The 19,460-nt window shown below is 43.0% G+C and overlaps 1 long non-coding RNA gene across 3 annotated transcripts in view; it reads right to left on the bottom strand.

The window, feature by feature from the left end:
• LOC102458596 (uncharacterized) overlaps positions 1 to 19,460 on the bottom strand; it is a 110,830-nt gene that overhangs the window by 89,157 nt on the left and 2,213 nt on the right. For 2 of the 3 annotated variants that reach the window (XR_012906565.1, XR_003088222.2), the window contains exons 2-3: positions 19,055 to 19,141; positions 3,455 to 3,580 (exon numbers count right to left, since the gene is read on the bottom strand). This is a non-coding gene — a long non-coding RNA (uncharacterized LOC102458596). Of the gene's footprint in view, positions 1 to 968; positions 3,581 to 19,054; positions 19,142 to 19,460 lie in introns of those variants that run through there. The other variant, XR_331629.4, reaches the window with a different exon arrangement.

The following is a 19,460-nucleotide window of genomic DNA, read 5'->3' as shown; positions in this document are numbered from 1 at the left end:
AAAAAACCTAAGCTTGCTTCCTCCTTAAAGAGGCAGCTGTTTTAGCTCTCTCTGTTAAATGGGTCATGTTTTCTAGACCTTCAGTTGGTCCTCTGGACTTTCTCCAATTTGTCCACAACTTTTTGGGGTATCCAGAACCAGACACAATACTACAGTTGAGGCCTTATCAGTATGGAGCAGAATAAAAATTACTTCTCATGTCTTGTTTATAATACTGCTGCTGCTGCTTCCCAGAATATTAATTTTTTTGCAACATTGTTACACTGTTGACTCACTTTGCTTGTGATCCACTCTGACCCCTAGATCCCTTTCTGCAGAACTCTTTCTTTGGTAGTCATTTCCCACTGTATATGTGTGCAACTGATTTTTCCTTCCTAAAATGGAATACTCTCTATTTCACCCCATTGAATTTCATCCTATCTACTTGTTGAATTTTAATCATATGCTCCAAAGCACTTGCAACCCCTCCCAGCTTGGTATCAGCTGAAAACTTTCTAAATGTACGCTCTGTGCCATAATCTAAATAATTGATAAAGATATATTGAACAGAAATAGACCCAGAACTGATCCCTGCAGGACCCCCACTCTATGGCTACGTCTAGACTGCATCCCCCTCTGTCGACAGAAGGATGCAAATCAAGCACATCAAAATTGCTAATGAAGCAGGGATTTAAATATCCCGCGCTTCATTACCATAAACGTGGCCACCGCTTTTTTTCAAAATGGAGCTTTTTCGAAAAAAAAAAAAAACCCCAGCAGTCTAGACACGGATCTGTCGAAAATAAACCCTTTTTTGACAGATCCTGCATTCCTCAAAAAACGAGGTTTACAGGATCTGTCGAAAAAGGCTTTATTTTCGACAGATCTGCGTCTACAGACTGACAGTTTTTTTTCAAAAAAGCTCTGTGTTGAAAAAAAGCAGCGGCCATGTTTATGCTAATGAAGCATGGGATATTTAAATCCCTGCCTCATTAGTAATTTCCATGTGCCTAATCTACTTCTCTCTGTCGACAGAGGTGTAGTCTAGACATAGCCTATATGCCCTGCCAGCCTGATAACTGGATGACTGATAACTATTCCTGGAACAGTTTTACAACCAGTTATTTGCAGTGATGTAGGAACATTTTTAAAAGTGGGAGTGTTAAGCCCCTTTACCGCTATCCACCCCATCCCCCAGCTCTGTGACCAACAGCCAGAATCCTGGGTGCTGGGTTCTCAGCTGCTGCACTGCTGCTCCCCTGCACACAGAGCTCTAAGTAAGACCCCAGGATGCAGGACTATGCTAGGAGAACCAACAATCATCAGACGTCAGCAGAGCTCACAGCTGTCAGCCAAGAATTCCCAGACATGCTGCAGAATCTCCTGCACCTTTGATTATGGGTCACTTTATAGCAGTTTCCCCTAAATTGTATTTTGCTAATTTGTTTATGAGAAAGTCATGAGAGACAGTATCAAAACCCTTACTGAGGTCTAGATGTGCAAGGCTTCAGGAGAGACTGGTGAGAAGCAAGTCTGAGCATTAAAACAAAGATTAAAAGCCAAATTAACAATGTTGTATAAACTTTGTCTCTCCACTAGCCAGTTAAACACCTGTTTTTCAACTTTTCAAATACAGGAACAGGAGAACTAGCATGAGCAGCAGTACATTGAAATAAATGTCCTCTAAGCACTCTGATTTTTAAATTGCCAGAAAACTCAAGATGATCTATACAGCAAATGGATTGCACATCTGAGGGCACAATCAAGGTTTAGACTGGCACCTTTTGTCACAAAGCACCTTGACCAATACTAATTATTCTTGCCAGAAGCTGAAGTAATCACTGTACATGTGGGCTACGACTAGACTGGCACTATTTTCCAGAAATGCTTTTAACGGAAAAGTTTTCTGTTAAAAGCATTTTCGGAACAGAGTGTCTAGATTGGCACGGATGCTTTTCCACAAAAGCAGTTTTTGCGGAAAAGCGTCCGTGGCCAATCTAGATGCGCTTTTGCGCAAAAAATCCCCGATCGCCATTTTCACGATCGGGGCTCTTTTGCGGAAAACAAATCTCAGCTGTCTACACTGGCCCTTTTGCACAAAAGTTTTGTGCAAAAGGGACTTTTGCCCGAACGGGAGCAGCATAGTATTTCCGCAAAAAGCACTGATTTCTTACAGTAGGAAGTCAGTGCTTTTGCAGAAATTCAAGCAGCCAGTGTAGACTGCTGGCAAGTTTTTCCGGAAAAGCGGCTGATTTTCCAGAAAAACTGGCCAGTCTAGACACAGCTGTGGAGTGGGGATTGAAGCTGTGGCTGCTTATAATATGAGTATACTAGGAGAACTGACAATCTTCAGATGTTTCCTCTTTAACTCATTAGCAGCCTTAACTCATATGTGTTTATTATTGCACAGCATCTATTACATTGGAGCCCTGACCCTACCTGGGCCTTTGGGCACTTACTGCAGTATAAATACAATTATAATACAAAGAAATAATTTTATGTAGCATTTACAATTTAACATTTATCCAAAAGATGGTGGGGAGTCGGGACTTCCTCCTGTTTCTGGATGAATGGTGCCATGCCCAACTCCACTGACCTACATACCTTCTGTAGGAAATTCCCTCCCATCAACATAGGTAATGTCTACGCTGAAGCTCTACAACTGCACAGCTGTAGCATTTTAAGCATAGACAAACCCTCAGTAAATAGTTACAAAGCCAATGTGACTCCTGCAGTCTGGCTCTATAAAATGAAAACATCACTGCAGCATTCAATGTATGGGGGGAAAAAAAGTACAAGCTCAGTCTGTTTAGCATTCTAACTTGGGAAACATGCAGGTGTAGTAAGATGAAGACCTAAAACATAAGCCAATGCAGCACAGGCCTGGTCTGAGGCCTAGCTAACAATGGACAAAACATGGCTAACATAAAGCAAAGCTAAGCTGTGAGCAAAAGACAAGCCCCAGCCCACAGAACTTAGCACAAACAGGGCTCAGAGTGCAAAACACTAATTGGTGCTAGGTACCATCTGCAGAACAATAATTGGTACTGGTCATAAGTGAAAAGCACACGGTATCACTAGCTCATTAAAAAAGACCTCGGTACCCACTCCTCACAGATACAGACCCAGGTTCAGGAAAGGGTCTAAAATGACAGCATGATGGATAGAGATGATCTAATCAAACCACAAGGTACAGTGTGATGGGTCATATCTAAGTAGCAACAGAGGGTGGTAACTTGACGACATCAGAGGGTGGCAACCCGATACATCAGCAGTGAGGTGTGATTTGTTTGTATCTGTATATAAAGTGGTGTCTTGGGGGGACAGTCTTTGTATGACCGGGGGGAGGGGGAGCAGGGGAAATTTCCCATTGATTGAGTCCTTCCATTGTGGCAAGTACATATGCGTAGTGGTTCAGTAGAGTCTACTGACAACTATTATTGTACTTTGCTTAACAATAAAACTGGCCTGGCACCTTCGATCCTTATCTGGTTTGTGGTCTTTGTGGGCCTTCTCGGGGTCTGCTGTGGTCATTGGGCCCACATCATTGAGCACACACGCAAGCAGACTTCTGGTTATCATCCTCGATGGAGCCAGAGACCTGTAAGGACAACATGGCAATAAATCCACTTAACTACAGCAGGTTAGCCTGTATATAATGCAGTGAGGGTGATGCAAGGCTGTGAGAGAGGAACAACTGCAGTGCAGGGAAGGAAGTTAGGTTGCAAAAGCTTGATTACAAACACTTGAGAGAGAGGTCTTCCTGGTAAAAATGTACAAAGAAAGATAATGATCAACCACATCTGATAATAGACCTATAGAGTTAGTATCCTTTTTACTATTTGTTCACTCTTTTATCATCCATGGAAAATCAAAATGACACATCTAGTCTAAAATTAAAAAAACGACAACTATTCAAATTGTTTGCAAAAGCAGCCTAATGGAAAATGAAGAATAACTGAAGATTAGGGTAGGAAGAGACATCAGGGTCATCCAGTCCAACCCCCTACTCAAAACAGGGTCGACCCCAACTGAATCATCCCAGCCAGGCCTTGTCAAGCCAAGTCTTAACAACCACTAAGGATGGATCCTACCATCTTCCTAGGTAACCTATTCCACAGCTTCACCGCTTCCTAGTGAAATAGTTTTTCCTAATATCCAACCTAAATGTCTCCCACTGCAACTTGAGACCACTGCTTTTCATTCTGTCATCTGTCACCACTGAGAACAGCCTCTTTCCATCTTCTTTGGAACCTCCTTTCAGATAGCTGAAGGCTGCTATCAAATCCTCCCTCACTCCTCTGTTCTGCAGACTAAGGCTATGTCTACACTAGCAAGATTTGCTGATGAAAGTGGAGTCGACAGGCAGGAGTCACCAAAACTGGAAACCTATCAAACTGTTTTTTCTGGTATCCACTGTCAACAACCCGCAGCCACATATGCAGCTCCCTCGTCTACAAAAAGAGCAGAGCATTGGGGGCATGCATCCCACAGTGCCTTGTGTCACCTTCACATGCTAAGCACTCTGGGAATGCTCAATGTAGCATTAGCCATGATGGGAACATGAAAAACATCCCATCAGTCATCTGTTTTCTTCCTAGACATGCCTGAGGTTTTCCGGATTTTGCACCAACGCAAGTAATCACAGCGAGAAAACATGGAACCCAGCCTTCTGGCCCTCTGTGTAGAAGACATCACGGATTGCAGCATACCTAATTATGGACCTACTAGCGGATGATGACTACAACTACAAATACTCATCAGATTCAGATTTATCAGAGTCAGATTCATCAAAATCCAATTCGAATGCATCAGAATTAGTGGCCAATGAATTTATATATAATTTTGTTATAGCAGACCTGATATACTCCTTGGATCATCACTTTTGGGCTAGGGAAACCAGCTCTGAGTGGTGGGACCACACTGTCATGAAGATGTAGGATGAAAAGAAGTGGCTAGAGAACTTTTGGATGTGTAAAGCAACCTCCATGAAGCTGTGTGCTGAGTTGGACCCTGAACTGTGGTGCAATGACACCCGAAAGAGAGTAGCTCTCTCATTAGAGAAGCGCTTGGTCACTGTTTTGTGGAAGCTGGCCACTCCAGATTGCTATTGTTCGGTTGCAAATCACTTGGAAGTAGGTAAGTCTACCATTGGGGCAATATTTATGTAAGTGTGCCAGGTAATCAATGACATTTTCCTGGACAGGATAGTGACTCTGGGAAGTGTGAATGACATAGTGGCTGGCTTATCTGAAAAGGGCTTTTGTAACTGTGGCGGGGCAATAAATGGGACACATGTCCCTATTATAGTGCCAGTCCCCCTTGCCTCAGAGTACATAAATCGGAAGGGTCACTTCTCCACAGTCCTTCCGGCACTTATGGATCACCTTGGGCATTTCACAGACAGAAATGTAGAGTGGCCTGGAAAGGTGCATGATGCATCTTCAGGAATCGTGGTCTGTACAGGAGGCTGCAGGCTGGTACTTTCTTTCTAGACCAGAAATTTGAAGTAGGGGATGTGGAAATGCTCATAATGATCTTAGGTGATGCAGCCTACCCCTTGCAGCCATGGCTCATGAAATCTTACACAGGGCACCTGGACAGCAGTAAGGAGCAGTTCAACAACAGGCTAAGCCGCTGCTGAATGATTGTTGAATGTGCCTTTGGCAGATTGAAAGGGAGATGGAGGCTGGACCTTTTGGAGGATCATCTCCCCAAGGTGGTGGCCACATGATGTTGCTTACGTAATTTCTCTGAGAGAAAGGGTAAAGTGATTCCCCTGGGATGGAGCACTGAGGCACAAGGTTTGGATTAACAGTTTGAACAGCCAGAGACACTCGAACTGTCAGAGGAGCACACAGATTGTCTGTCAATATCAGGGAGGCGCTGAGGAACCTCTTTGACAATGAGGAGACCTGACATTTCTGTGTGTTGGGGTTGCAAGCGAGGCATTCAGGTCAGAGCATTTGCATGTGGGTTGTCTAACACAAAATAAAAACTCATGGAAACATGCAGGACATTTGTCTTTTAAAATCTCACAGCTGTGCTAACGTCCAGCTGTTATCATAGGGTTCACAGGGAGTGGAGTGTAAGGGTATGTCTACACTTGCTCCCTATCTCGAGACAGAGATGCAAATGTAGAGTACTGAAATTGCTAATGAAGTGCAGGATTTAAATATTCCACACTTAATTAGCATTATCGCGTCCGGCCGCCATTTAGAAATTGCATTATTGCGAAATAAAACGCCCCATGTAACAGCGTTATTTCGAGAGAAAACCCTTCTCTCGAAATAACTGTTAAACCTCATTGTACGACCAAACTGTGCTGCCTTGGTTCCGGCAGCATACCCTGAAGGCTGGTTTGGGAAACTGTTGTCCCAGGGGGTTGGACAAAGACAGCCCTGCCATGGAATCTCTGTGACAAAATTAACATGTACATCAGGCGAATATTCATCACCATTTGCCAGGAAGATTTTATTGCTAATCATACATGAATTGATACTGTGTTTGGCCACAGTGAAATGGTCGTCCCCTACTGTGCTACCTCTCCCCAACTACATAAACTGCCCTGCATGGCTGCTGCTCGCTCAGACCCCAACCCAGCCAGCCTGTACAGTGATTGCTCAGCAGGGAACAACCTCCATCCCGCCCTGAATGGCCGCAGCATCATCCCGCTCAGCCAACTTGCAAAACAATGTACCCTGCATCCCTCCCGTTGCTTCAACACATGGTGTTTCTTCCACAATGAGTTGCTGAGCGTCTTCACAAACATTTTTTGAGATCAATTTCTCACTGCTGGGCACACAGGTTACCACCAGATTGACTCTAATCCTCACCACTTAGCCCTCTTCAGTCTCTACAACAACTTGTGTCCATTGTGTATCTGGGACAAGTATTTCTGGCTCTTTTTTGAGAACTATCCATGGTGTCCTTGGGATGAATTCCATTCAGTTCTTTGTAAAACCGGCATGTTTTGAGTGTAGCACCAGACTGGCTACACTCCTTTTTTGCCTCTTTTACCTTGTGGTAGGCCTGCTGAAGTTCCTTGATCTTAGCTCCACACTGTAAAGTATCTCGCTCATACCCCAAAGCACACAGGGCTCAAGAAATGCAACCGAACGTATTTCTCACGGGTCATTTGCAACTCCAGTTGCACTGATTCTTCACCCTACACACTAATTAGATCCAAAAACCCACATTGTTCCAAACAGGCAAGAGTTTGGGTCTATAGCTGCCACCCCTGTTTCCTGAAGACACCATGAGAACCATCACACAATGTGCCAAGGACACAAGAAATGGATTTAAATTTCCCAGAGATTCCAGGTGGGAGGGGAGCATTTCTTTACCTGTAAACATTAAGTGGCTGAAGGGCAGCCGAGTTCAAGTTGATGTCCAGAGTGACTGAAAAGGGAACTGTGGGATACATGGTGGAGTTCAATAAACTTGACAAAAAAATCTGTCGGCTGTATACTTCATGACTGTTGACACCGTTCGGGCAAAAATTTCTTGCAGCGGTGGACGTTTTCTGTTGTATCAAACTGCTGAAACTAGCAACATTTGTCATGCTATAGAGTGGACACTCTGGAGTTTGTCATCATTCAAAAGCAGTTTTTGTTGATAGAATATGCAAATGCCGATAAGGGCTAAGTTAAGCCCAGTTCCCTGAGTCTCTCCTCATAAACCCCCTAATTAGTTTTGTTATCCTCTGCTGGACTCTCTCCAATTTGTCCACGGCCTTTGTGTAGTGCAGCATTTTTCAAAGTGGGCCAGAGTGAACCATAGTTAGTGGAAACCGTGAGACTCCGTGGCTGCAGACACTTTAGATAAACAAAGCATTGTGGGCCTGCCAGAGGCACAATACTTCAGATGTGGCCTCACCAGTGCCGAACAGAGAAGTTGAAAAGGCAATAACCATTGCAGTATGGGTATGTCTACACTAGCCCCCTAGTTCGATGTAGGGAGGCTAATGAGGGCGACCAAAATTGCAAATGAAGTGTGGGATTTAAATATCCCGCGCTTCATTAGCAAGTTCCCGGTCGGTCATCATTTTAGAAATTGACTAGCCAGAAGTAACTGCCCGCGTCTACACGTGGCAGTGAAACGGGATTCCGAAATAAAGCCCTAAGTCGAATTAGCTGTTATTCCTCCTGCAATGAGGTTTACCAGCTACTTCGATTTATGTTTATACTATATAAATAATCAGTTAAAATAATGGTATTTTCATGTATTACCTCTTCAGTACATTTGCCGCAACCCCGTATTTAATCATCACAAAATACTGAATTATATTACACCTTCCTGTTATAGACCCTCATAGGAGGAATCATAGGTCTTGAGAAACACCTTTCCTACTTTTGAAACGTTGTTTCTTGTTCAAGGAAACCAAACTTTGAAAATGGGGATAAAAAGGAGCCTGCCAACAGAGCCCTTTGTAAAAGCCATGAACGTCCAATGGTTTTAATTAGTAAACAATAAAAAGATTACTAAAAGGAATATTTTATAATATAACTTGACTTTTTCTATCCTTATCCAGTCTCTTTTATTAAGCCCACTATCTGAAACTAGTATCATGAGCTTTCATAGGTAAAACCCACTTCATCAGATAAGTGAGGAAGTCGGACACCGGGAAGAATCATAAGGAGGAACGAACAACAAAGGAGGACCCCTGATTTGGATGGAGAAGGCCGAGTGATCAACCGGTTATCTAAGGTGTTTGTACACCAATGCGAGAAGCCTGGGAAATAAACAGGAAGAATGAGAAGCCCTGGCCCAGTTAAAGAACTATGATTTGATTGGAATAACAGAGACTTGGTGGGATGATTCGCATGACTGGAGCACAGTCATGGAAGGGTATAAACTGTTCAGGAAGAACAGACTGGGGAGAAAAGGAGGAGGAGTTGCACAGTATGTAAGAGACCACTATGATTGCTCGGGGCTCCAGTACTTAGAGGGAGAAAAGTCTGTTGAGAGTCTATGCATTAAATTTAGAGGTGGAAGCAACAGGGGTGATGTTGTGGTTGGTGTCTGCTATAGACTGCCGGATAAGGTGGACGAGGTAGACGAAGCTTTCTTTGGACAACTGAGAGAAGCTTCCAGATCGCAGGCCCTGGTTCTCATGGGCAACTTTAATCACCCTGACACCTGTTGGGAGACCAATACAGCACTACACAGACAATCCTGGAATTTTTTGGAGAATGTTGGGGATAACTTCTTGGTACAAGTGCTGAAGGAACTGACCAGGGGCCATGTGCAGCTTGACCTGTTGCTCACAAACAGGGAGGAACTAGTAAGGGAAGTAGACATGGGTGACAACCTGGGAAGCAGGGATCATGAGATGGCAGATTTCAGGATCTTGACCAAAGGAAGAAAAGAGAGTAGTAAAATACACACCTTGGACTTCAAAAAAGCAGATTTTGACTCCCTCAGAGATCTGATGGGCAGAATCCCCTGGGATGCTAACATAAAGGGGAAAGGAGTCCAGGATAGCTGGCAGTATTTTAAAGAAGCCTTATTGAAGGAACAGAAAGAAATCATCCCGATGCATAGCAAGAGAGGCAAACATGGTAGGAGACCAGATTGGCTTACAGGGGAAATCCTTGGTGAACTTAAGCACAAAAGGGAAGCTTACAAAAAGTGGAAACTTGGACAAATGACCAGGGAGGGGTTTAAATATATAACTTGAGAATGCTGGAGGGTTATCAGGAAGGCAAAAGTGCAATTGGAATTGCAGCTAGCAAGGGATGTGAAGGATAACAAGAAAGGTTTCTACAGGCATGTTAGCAATAAGAGGGCAATAAGAGAGGATGTGGGGCCCTTACTGGATGAGGGAGGTAATCTAGTGACAGATGATGTGGGAAAAGCTGCAGTACTCAATGCTTTCTTTGCCTCTGTCTTCATGGACAAGGTCAGCTCCCAGACAAATGCACTCGGCAATGGAGTATGGGAAGGAGGTGGACAGTCCTTGGTGGGGAAAGAACAAGTCAAGAACTATTTAGAAAAGCTAAACATACACGAATACATGGGCCCAGATTTAATGCATCCGAGGGTACTGAGGGAGTTGGCAAATGTTATTGAGGAGCCTTTGGCCATTATCTCTGAAAACTCGTGGCGATCAGGAGAGATCCCGGATGATTGGAAAAAGGCAAATGTAGTGTTTATCTTTAAAAAAGGGAAGAAGGACAATCTAGGGAACCATAGACAGGTCAGCCTTACCTCAGTCCCTGGAAAAATCATGGAGGGGATCCTCAAGGAATCCATTTTGATGCACTTGGAAGAGGGGAAAGTGACCAGTTTCTTCATAAAGTTGATAAATTTCCACTCCATTCAAGCTGTTTCATGATGCATCTGACGAAGTGGGTCTTTGCCCACGAAAGCTTATGCTCCAACACTTTGGTTAGTCTATAAGGTGCCACAGGACTCCTCGCCACTTTTGCAGATTCAGACTAACACAGCTACCTCTCTGATACTGATCAGGAATAGTCAGCATGGATTCACAAAAGGCAAGTCATGCCTGATCAATCTGATTAGCTTGTATGATGAGATAACTGGCTCTGTGGATATGGAAAGGCAGTGGAAAGAATACCTTGACTTTAGCAAAGCTTTTGATACAGTCTCTCGCTATGTTCTTGCCAGTAAGTTAAGGGAATGTGGATTGGATAAATGGACGGTAAGATGGATAGAAAGCTGGCTAGAAGGCCGGGCCCAGCGGGTAGTGATCGGGCTCTGCGCAGTGCTGCTGTTTTGAAATACTCCCTCTTTACCTCCCTCTTTTCTGCCTCTAATAGAGGCAGCAAAGGGGGGGGGGGGGAAGCGACTAGTTGACTCAACTATCCAATAAACATTTGCCTAGCGGACAGTCATCCAGTCCTTAATATCTTTAACCTACAGATTGGGAGTTAAGCAGAACAGTTTAATTTACTCAGCATATCAAGGTTATACAGAATTAGCTGCAACTATGCACTATTTTCTTACCTGAGATTTGGAACTAGAAAAGGAACAGTCAGCAGTATGTACCAGAGATCTTTGCCTAATTCTGGTCAATAAGCATTTTGTGTCAAACAGTATCTCAGATATTTTGTGTAGGTTACTTTACTACAGTAGCATTTTTGTCAGAGGATTAATTTAAAGATCAGGAATCTGCCCATTATTTGATTCTTGATCCCAACTATTTAGTGTTCTATATCACTACTCAGCAGTAGCACAGTTTGATTTGTGTAGTGAATTCTTTCCATTACTCACAAAGCAACACAAACATCTTAGCACTTTCCTCAGAGAATTTTGCACTTCCTATAAAAACAAGCAACAAAAAGCCAGCAAGAAAAATAACCAGGATGCTTGAAATTAAGTCTGTATGCCACTCCCAAGCTTCCACTCTTATAAAACTTAAGACCTATAGAAACGTTTCCACATTTTTTATGTCTAACAAAAACAGTTTTTAAAAATGTATTTGTAGAGTTGGGATCAGGACTACACCTATAGTGGATGCACTGCATCAGTATACATTCTGACATGCACTGATGCAGCTCTTAGGAATGGAGAGATAAAAGGCTGACTGCCTAGGATGGGTAGGGGAAAGGGTGTGGGGGGGTGCTTTCACTGGGGTGAGGTGGAGGTGGGGGGAGTTTGTACTGTGAGATGGGGGAGCTATGGATAATTTGTTTGTGCTTTACTGGAGTTGGGCAGGATAGATTGCTGGTGCCTGCTACTTTGAGAAGCAGGATTTTATTCCAGTCCCCTCCTGCGCTGGGAGAGCAGATAGCAAAGAGGTAGGTGGGGGAAGGAGGGTGGATGGGTGCTGGTATCTGTGCTGAAAAGTGCAGGGAGAGTTTATTTGGAGTGTCCCTGATTCACTTGCTGCAGTCCTCTCTGTCTATCTGGATTGGGGGCAGGGAGGAAGCTGCATGGGGGGGGGGGGGAGAGGTGTGCCAGGAGGACATTTGCACGATTACATTTCAAACAAAGTTTACACAGGAATTAATGGCTTCAGGTAAGAAATCATAGAATCATAGAGCTGGAAGAGACCTCAGGAGGTCATCAAGTCCAGCCCCCTGCCCAAGGCAGGACCAATCCCAACTAAATCAACCTGGCCAGGGCTTTGTCAAGCCGAGACTTAAACACCTCTAGGGATGGAGACTCCACTACTTTCCTACGTAACCCATTCCAGTGCTTCACTACCCTCCTAGTGAAATAGTTTTTCCTAATATCCAACCTGGATCTCTTCCACCACAACTTGAGACCATTGCTCCTTGTTCTGCCATCTGTCACTACTGAGATCAGCCTTTCTCCATCCTCTTTGGAACCTCCCTTTAGGAAGTTGAAGGCTGCTATCAAATCCCCCCTCACTCTTCGCTTCTGCAGACTAAACAAACCCAATTCCCTCAGCCTCTGATCATAAGTCATATGCTCCAACTCCCTAATCATTTTGGTTGCCCTCCTCTGGACCCTCTCCAATGCACTCACATCCTTTTTGTAGTGGGGGGCCCAGAACTGGACACAATACTCCAGATGTGGCCTCACCAGAGCCGAATAAAGGGGAATAATGACATCTCTGGATCTGCTAGCAATGCTTCTCTTAATGCAACCTAATATGCCATTAACTTTCTTGGCTATAAGGGCACACTGTTGACTCATATCCAGCTTCTCATCCACTGTAACCCTCAGGTACTTTTCTGCATAACAACTACTTAGCTGGTTGGTCCCCAGCTTATAACAATGCTTGAGATTCTTCCGTCCCAAGTGCAGGACTCTGCACTTGTCCTTGTTGAACCTCATCAGATTTCTTGTGGCCCAATCCTCCAATTTGTCTAAGTTACTCTGGACCCTATCTCTGTCCTCAAGCGTATCTACCTCTCCCACTAGCTTAGTGTCATCTGCAAACTTTCTGAGGGTTCAATCCGTCCCCTCATCCAGGTCATTAATAAAGATATTGAACAAAACCAGCCCTAGAACTGAACCTTGGGGCACTCTGCTAGAAACCAACCGCCATCCTGACATTGAGCCGTTGATCACTACCTGCTGGGCCCGGCCTTCTAGCCAGTTTTCTACCCGTCTTACCGTCCATTTATCCAGTCCACATTCCCTTAACTTGCTGGCAAGAATATTGTGGGAGACCGTATCAAAAGCCTTGCTAAAGTCAAGGTATATCACATCCACTGACTTTCCCACATCCTCAGAGCCAGTTACCTCATCATAGAAGCTAATCAGATTGGTCAAGCATGACTTGCCCTTTGTGAATCCATGCTGACTATTCCTAATCACTTTCCTCTCTTCCAAGTGCCTCAAAATGGATTCCTTAAGGATCCCTTCCATGATTTTTCTAGGAACCAAGGTAAGACTGACCGGCCTATAGTTCCCTGGATCGTCCATTTTCTGGATCGTCCGTCTAACCTTTTTTGAAGATGGACACTACATTTGCTTTTTTCCAATCATCCGGGATTTCTCCCAATCTGCACGACTTTTCAAAGATAATGGCGAAAGGCTCCTCAATGACATCTGCCAACTCCCTCAGTACCCTCAAATGCATTAAGTCCGGACCAATGGATTTGTGTACGTTTAGCTATTCTAAATAGTTCCTAACCTGTTCTTTACCCACCAAGGGCTGTCCATCTTCATCCCATCTTGCATCACTTAGTGCATTAGTCCGGGAGCCCACCTTCTCCATGAATACAGAGGCAAAGAAAGCATTGAGAAAGCAACCTTCAGCCTTCCCCACATCATCTATCACTAGGTTACCTCCATCATCCAGTAGGGGCAGCACACCTTCTCTGATCACCTTCTTCTTGTTAACATGCCTGTAGAAACCTTTCTTGTTATCCTTCACATCCTTAGCCAGTCACAATTCCATTTGTGCTTTCGCCTTCCTGATAACCCCCCGACATTCTCAAGTTATACATTTAAACCCCTCCCATGTCATTTGTCCAAGTTTCCACTTTTTGTAAGCTTCCCTTTTGTGCTTAAGTTCACCAAGGATTTCCCCTGTAAGCCAATCCGGTCTCCTACCATGTTTGCCTCTCTTGCTACGCATCGGGATGGTTTCTTTCTGTTCCTTCAATAAGGCTTCTTTAAAATACTGCCAGCTGTCCTAGACTCCTTTCCCCTTCATGTTAGCATCCCAGCAGATTCAGCCCATCAGATCTCTGAGGGAGTCAAAATCTGCTTTTTTGAAGTCCAAGGTGTGTATTTTACTTCTCTCTTTTCTTCCTTTGGTCAGGATCCTGAAATCTGCCATCTCATGATCACCGCTTCCCAGGCTGTCATCCACCTCTACTTCCCCTATTAGTTCCTCCCTGTTTGTGAGCAGAAGGTCAAGCTGCGCATGGCCCCTGGTCGGATCATTCAGCACTTGTGCCAAGAAGTTATCCCCAACATTCTCCAAAAACTTCCTGGAGTGCCTGTGTACTGCCGTATTGGTTTCCCAACAGATGTCAGGGTGATTAAAGTCCCCCACGAGTACCAGGGCCTGTGATGTGGAAGCTTCTCTCAGTTGTCCGAAGAAAGCCTCATCTACCTCATCCATCTGATTTGGTGGCCTGTAGCAGACACCAACCACAACATCACTGCTGTTGTTTGCTACTTTAAACTTAACCCATCGACTCTCAACAGGTTTTTCTCCCTCTTTATACTGGAGTTCAGAGCAATCATAGTGCTCTCTTACATATAGTGGAAGCAAAATGCTGGACAATGTAGCACTTTAAAGACTAACAAGATGGTTTATTAGATGATGAGCTTTCGTGGGCCAGACCCACTTCCTCAGATCAAGGATCTGAGGAAGTGGGTCTGGCCCACGAAAGCTCATCATCTAATAAACCATCTTGTTAGTCTTTAAAGTGCTACATTGTCCTGCATTTTGCTTCAACTACCCCAGACTAACACGGCTACATTTCTATCACTATTTTACATATAGTGCAACTCTTCCTCCTTTTCTCCCCTTCCTGTTCTTCCTGAACACTCTACACCCTTCCATGACAGCGCTCCAGTCATGCGAGTCATCCCGCCAAGTCTCTGTTATCCCAATTAAATCATATTTCTTGGAGTGGGCCAGCGCCTCCAGTTCTTCCTGTTTGTTGCCCAGGCTTCTCACATTAGTGTACAAACACCTCAGGTAACCAGTTGATCGCCCTACCTTCTTCATTCGAATCAGGGGTCCTCGTTTGTTGCTCGTTCCTCCTTGTGTTTCTTCCTAGTATCTGACTTACGTTAGGGCTTTCTTCACCATCCCCTAATGAACCTAGTTTAAAGCCCTCCTCACTAGATTTGCAAGCCTGCCCGCAAAGATGCTCTTTCTTCTCTTGATTAGGTGGATCCCATCTCTTCCTAACAAACACCTCAGATCACCAGTTGATCGCCCTATCTTCTCCATTTGAATCAGGGGTCCTCCTTTGTTGCTTGCTCCTCTTTGCATTTCTTCCTGGAGAATGACTTTCTCATTCTCCTCAGGGTTTTGGTCACCGTCCCCCGACGAACCTCGTTTAAAGCCCTCTTCACTAGATTTGCAAGCCTGCCCGTGAAGATGCTCCTTCTTCTCTTAGTTAGGTGGATCCCATCCCCCTACCAAGGCTCAAGCAATCAGCAGAGGCTTCTATAATTCAAACTTTAATTAGAAGCCAACAGTTTCCAGCTGCCAATCACAGCACACACTCCATGAAGGGGAGGGGGAGGGCAAAGGGGAAGTAAAAAGAAAAAAAAAGCCTCACTCACAAACACAAGTTCAGCACACAGTAAGAAAGCCCCAATAACAACACACACTTCCCTCGAGAGTCCTGTATCTCCTTCTCCTTTACCTGGAGAACTCCCTCTCTAAACTCCCTGTTAGCACTCACCTGTTCGCAAGATTCTTTTAACAGAAGTTTTTGGAGTGTTGCAGATGTCTAAAACGCTGATCTTAATGATTTTTTTAAAAAAAATTCTGCATTACTAATTAATACATGGTCTATTGTGTTTGCATTAATGCCACATCTTTGCTATCTGGTAGAGTTCTGGCTCTTATGAGTCAGAAGAAGCAAGTACTAGATTTGATGCTAGTTGTTTTGTACAATTAAACCTTATTTGAAAGCTCTATGAAACAAGCATCCACACACACTCTCAATATTGGTGGTGCACTTAAGAAAATTCAACCCCCCCCCACCCGCCAAAAATATTAACCCACTCAAGGATAGAAAATGTTAGAGGGAACACGGACGTACTGTAGCAAATCTTTGTTAATTAAGTTAATAAAATGACAGAAGCCCTGACTAGAAAAAAATATAACCCATGGTTATCAAGAGATCAATAATATTTTTATGACATCCAGAACTGAACAACAAACTATTGTAGTGGAAATAAACAAAAGCCGTCTGTACCTGAAGAATTACACATTCACACCAGGCACTGAGATATTTTTTCAGGACAGAGTTATTTATACCTTTATTTTTAAACCAACTTTCATGCCTTGTTCTGTATAGTAAATTTTATTGTGGTTAGGCCCATTTTTGGGAAGTAAAAATAAGCCAAATAAACCAGTCTGGTTAGATTTCACAAACAGAACACATGCCAAATCATTAAGTGTTATATTTATTGTGTACAGAATTGGGATGACTCCACAAACTGCAAACAGAAGACCAGAAACCCTGACTGACTAGGCTTTTACACTGAAGTTTACATATTACTTGTTCAAACAAGATATTTATTTACTGATTTCTATATAAACATCACCCATCACCTGAGCATGTCCACATGAAATTCACAAAATGCTGTTCCAAAGAGTCTCAAACTTTCATATTCTGCCCATTAAATAGTACACAGCTTATCTTAGCACATCTGATGTTGTTCCTAGAAGTTTGCCAACCAATTGAGGCCAAATGTCTACACTGCAATTTTATAGCCCTGTAAGCCTGATCCTGAGTTAGATGACCTGGACAAGACAAAGGTTAAGCAGTGTAGATATACCCTGATGAATCTTCATAAAGAACACACCCCAGAGACTTAAACCTTACACTGAGAACCTTGCCACCATTCCTTAAGATCTCAATTCCAAAATCAGTATGAACAAATGTTTCTATAGAATGCAGCTACATCAATGGGATACAGGAAGGGGCAGGTTTGAAGACAATTAGGTGCCAGATCTTGCATAACTTCAATGATTTCACACAACATCAGTGTATTTATAACCAAACCAGAACCTAATGCATGTAACAGTGACTGAGTCAACTGATACTGACCTAGTTGTAGGGCTAGACCAATCAAGCTCATCACCTAATAAACCATCTTGTTAGTCTTTAAAGTACTGCATGGTCCTGTCTTTTGTTTCAGCCTTTTGTAGTTTGAGTCATGTTTAAAAACTATTGCCATGAAAAGCTGACTTTTAATGGCATCTCTGAGTGTCAGACGAAAACTAAATATTGAATCTAAATATTGTAATACAGAATGGAGTCTGACAGATAACTGCATGACGTGGTGCAATGTTTTCAAATTTTCCTAGAAGCAAGTGGCATTGCACTGCAGAAGCGGCCCTAGACAAGCTGCCGGCAACTGGCGCCCTAGGCGAAACACGTAATCGGTACGTGATCGGCGCTCCCGCCTCCAAAGCCCTCAACAGCCATTTTTCTTGGCACCCTAGGTGATCGCCTAGGTTGCCTGTATTGATGGGCCACTACTGTTGCACTGAGATCATATAAATCCTCTGTGCTGCTATATTTAAGTAGCCCAGAGACACTCGATATCTACAGTATCATAGTTTATAGTGAGGGCACGCAGATGACTGCAAACTGGTAGACAAACTTTTTTTTTTTTAATCACAAATGCTCTGATTCCTGTAATACTATAATTTGGGAAAGATGCACTTTATTTACAAGAAAACACCTGTGATGGAAGCCTTTGGACATTTCTATACATCTACATAATAAATCTGAAGGCTAGTATACAAATTATATAAATGGTATAAATCTTTTCAATGTCAAATCAATTTCTTTCCAGCCTTAGCTGGACTTATTTATCAGTTTTATCAAGCAATTCCTCTGATTTTAAAAATCAATCATATTAAGGTGAGTCAGAGCGTTTACACACAAACTTGCACCAAACTAGCTAAATCCGTTTTAATACATACTTTCTGCTACTTCTGTAAAGTCTGTGTATGCACATTATTTTAGTCTTTGGTCTCTGGGTTTTAGTCCTGCTTGGGGTATTGCCCTGTGTTAGCAAACCACTCTCCTCCCTGCCACCTGCAGAGCTCCCCTGCCATCAATGCCTCCCTCCCCACCCACAGGTATGTAATTAACATGTTAAAATATTAACGTGTTTAATTTTGTTTTCAGTTAATCACAAGTGTTAACTGGGAGTAATTGACAACCCTATAAAAATCTATTTCATAATATACACTGGAGAGGAGTACAATATAACTGCAGCAACTGTATACAATTGACAGACTTATATCTAAGCTTGCCAAGTAGCCCTTAGGAGACAAAGCTACACTGGATAGTAATAAGAAGAGCATGTTTTACTTAGAGGACTTAAAGAATGGAATGTCACTGTTCTTATAGCACATAACTACTACATTACTAAAAGAAAATCTTTTGGGGTTAGAGCCTGCAATTGCATCTGTCCAGGTACATCTACGTGGAATCTGACTTAAATAGGTGCTAGATGACTTCAGATCTAGTCTTACCTTGAAGGTAGTGAGAGTTTTGTGTTAGGAAAGATTGCAGGATTTAACCCACCACTCACGATAAATGGTTCATGTGAGTGTCAATTAATGCAAAAGTTTAGCATTGCAATATTCTTGGTTTTTTTCTTAGCTTCAGGACATTTTGGGATGAATCAATGTGAACAGCTTATTCAATTTTTTCATTTTAGAAAAACCAAGCTTGCTGCCTTTATAGTATCATCATAGTTAGAATTTTCCATGCTGTGCATTAAATAAGCATGCAGTCTAAATGTAAAAAGAAAGGGGGAGGGACTAGTTATTTTTCCACAATCTTTTATCTCACTAGATAAGTAAGGGCCACAAATGCTTTTAAGGTCCAGCTGTAAAATATAACAAGGCTACAAATAGCTGCAATTACAAGCTACTTCTTTGTCATAGCTCTTTTTTTGAATAGCTTACCTTTTAGATTTTCATTGCTTGATTTAATGGCTTGATTTGTTCAAGTTGCTTTCTTTACAGCCTATTCACCTTGGACTTCTTTTGTACCTGGTGATATAAATACTTTTGGCTGAAGGTAGAGGTGAAGTACTGTTATGCAAGTTTGCAAAGTTAGCCTCTGACAATCATTTGGCCTAAGTAGTAAGCTATATTTTATAGCCATTCCTCCCTGAGAACTCTGTATGGGCATTTATTTGTCTTTGCTTGGTTACTTTTTTTCACTCAGTTCCGGCTAACACTTATAGATTAATTTAGCTGTGTTGCTCAAGGGCATGAGAAATTCAACCCTCCTACGTGCCATAGTTAAGCCAACCTAACACCTTTGGTAGATGCGGCTAAACTGAGGGAAGAATTCTTGTGTTAGCCT

Source organism: Pelodiscus sinensis, chromosome 11 (assembly GCF_049634645.1).
Source record: "Pelodiscus sinensis isolate JC-2024 chromosome 11, ASM4963464v1, whole genome shotgun sequence".
In the NCBI taxonomy this organism is placed as follows: Eukaryota; Metazoa; Chordata; order Testudines; family Trionychidae; genus Pelodiscus; species Pelodiscus sinensis.
Note: the sequence above shows the minus strand (reverse complement) of the source record. Positions and strands in the feature narration are given on the sequence as shown.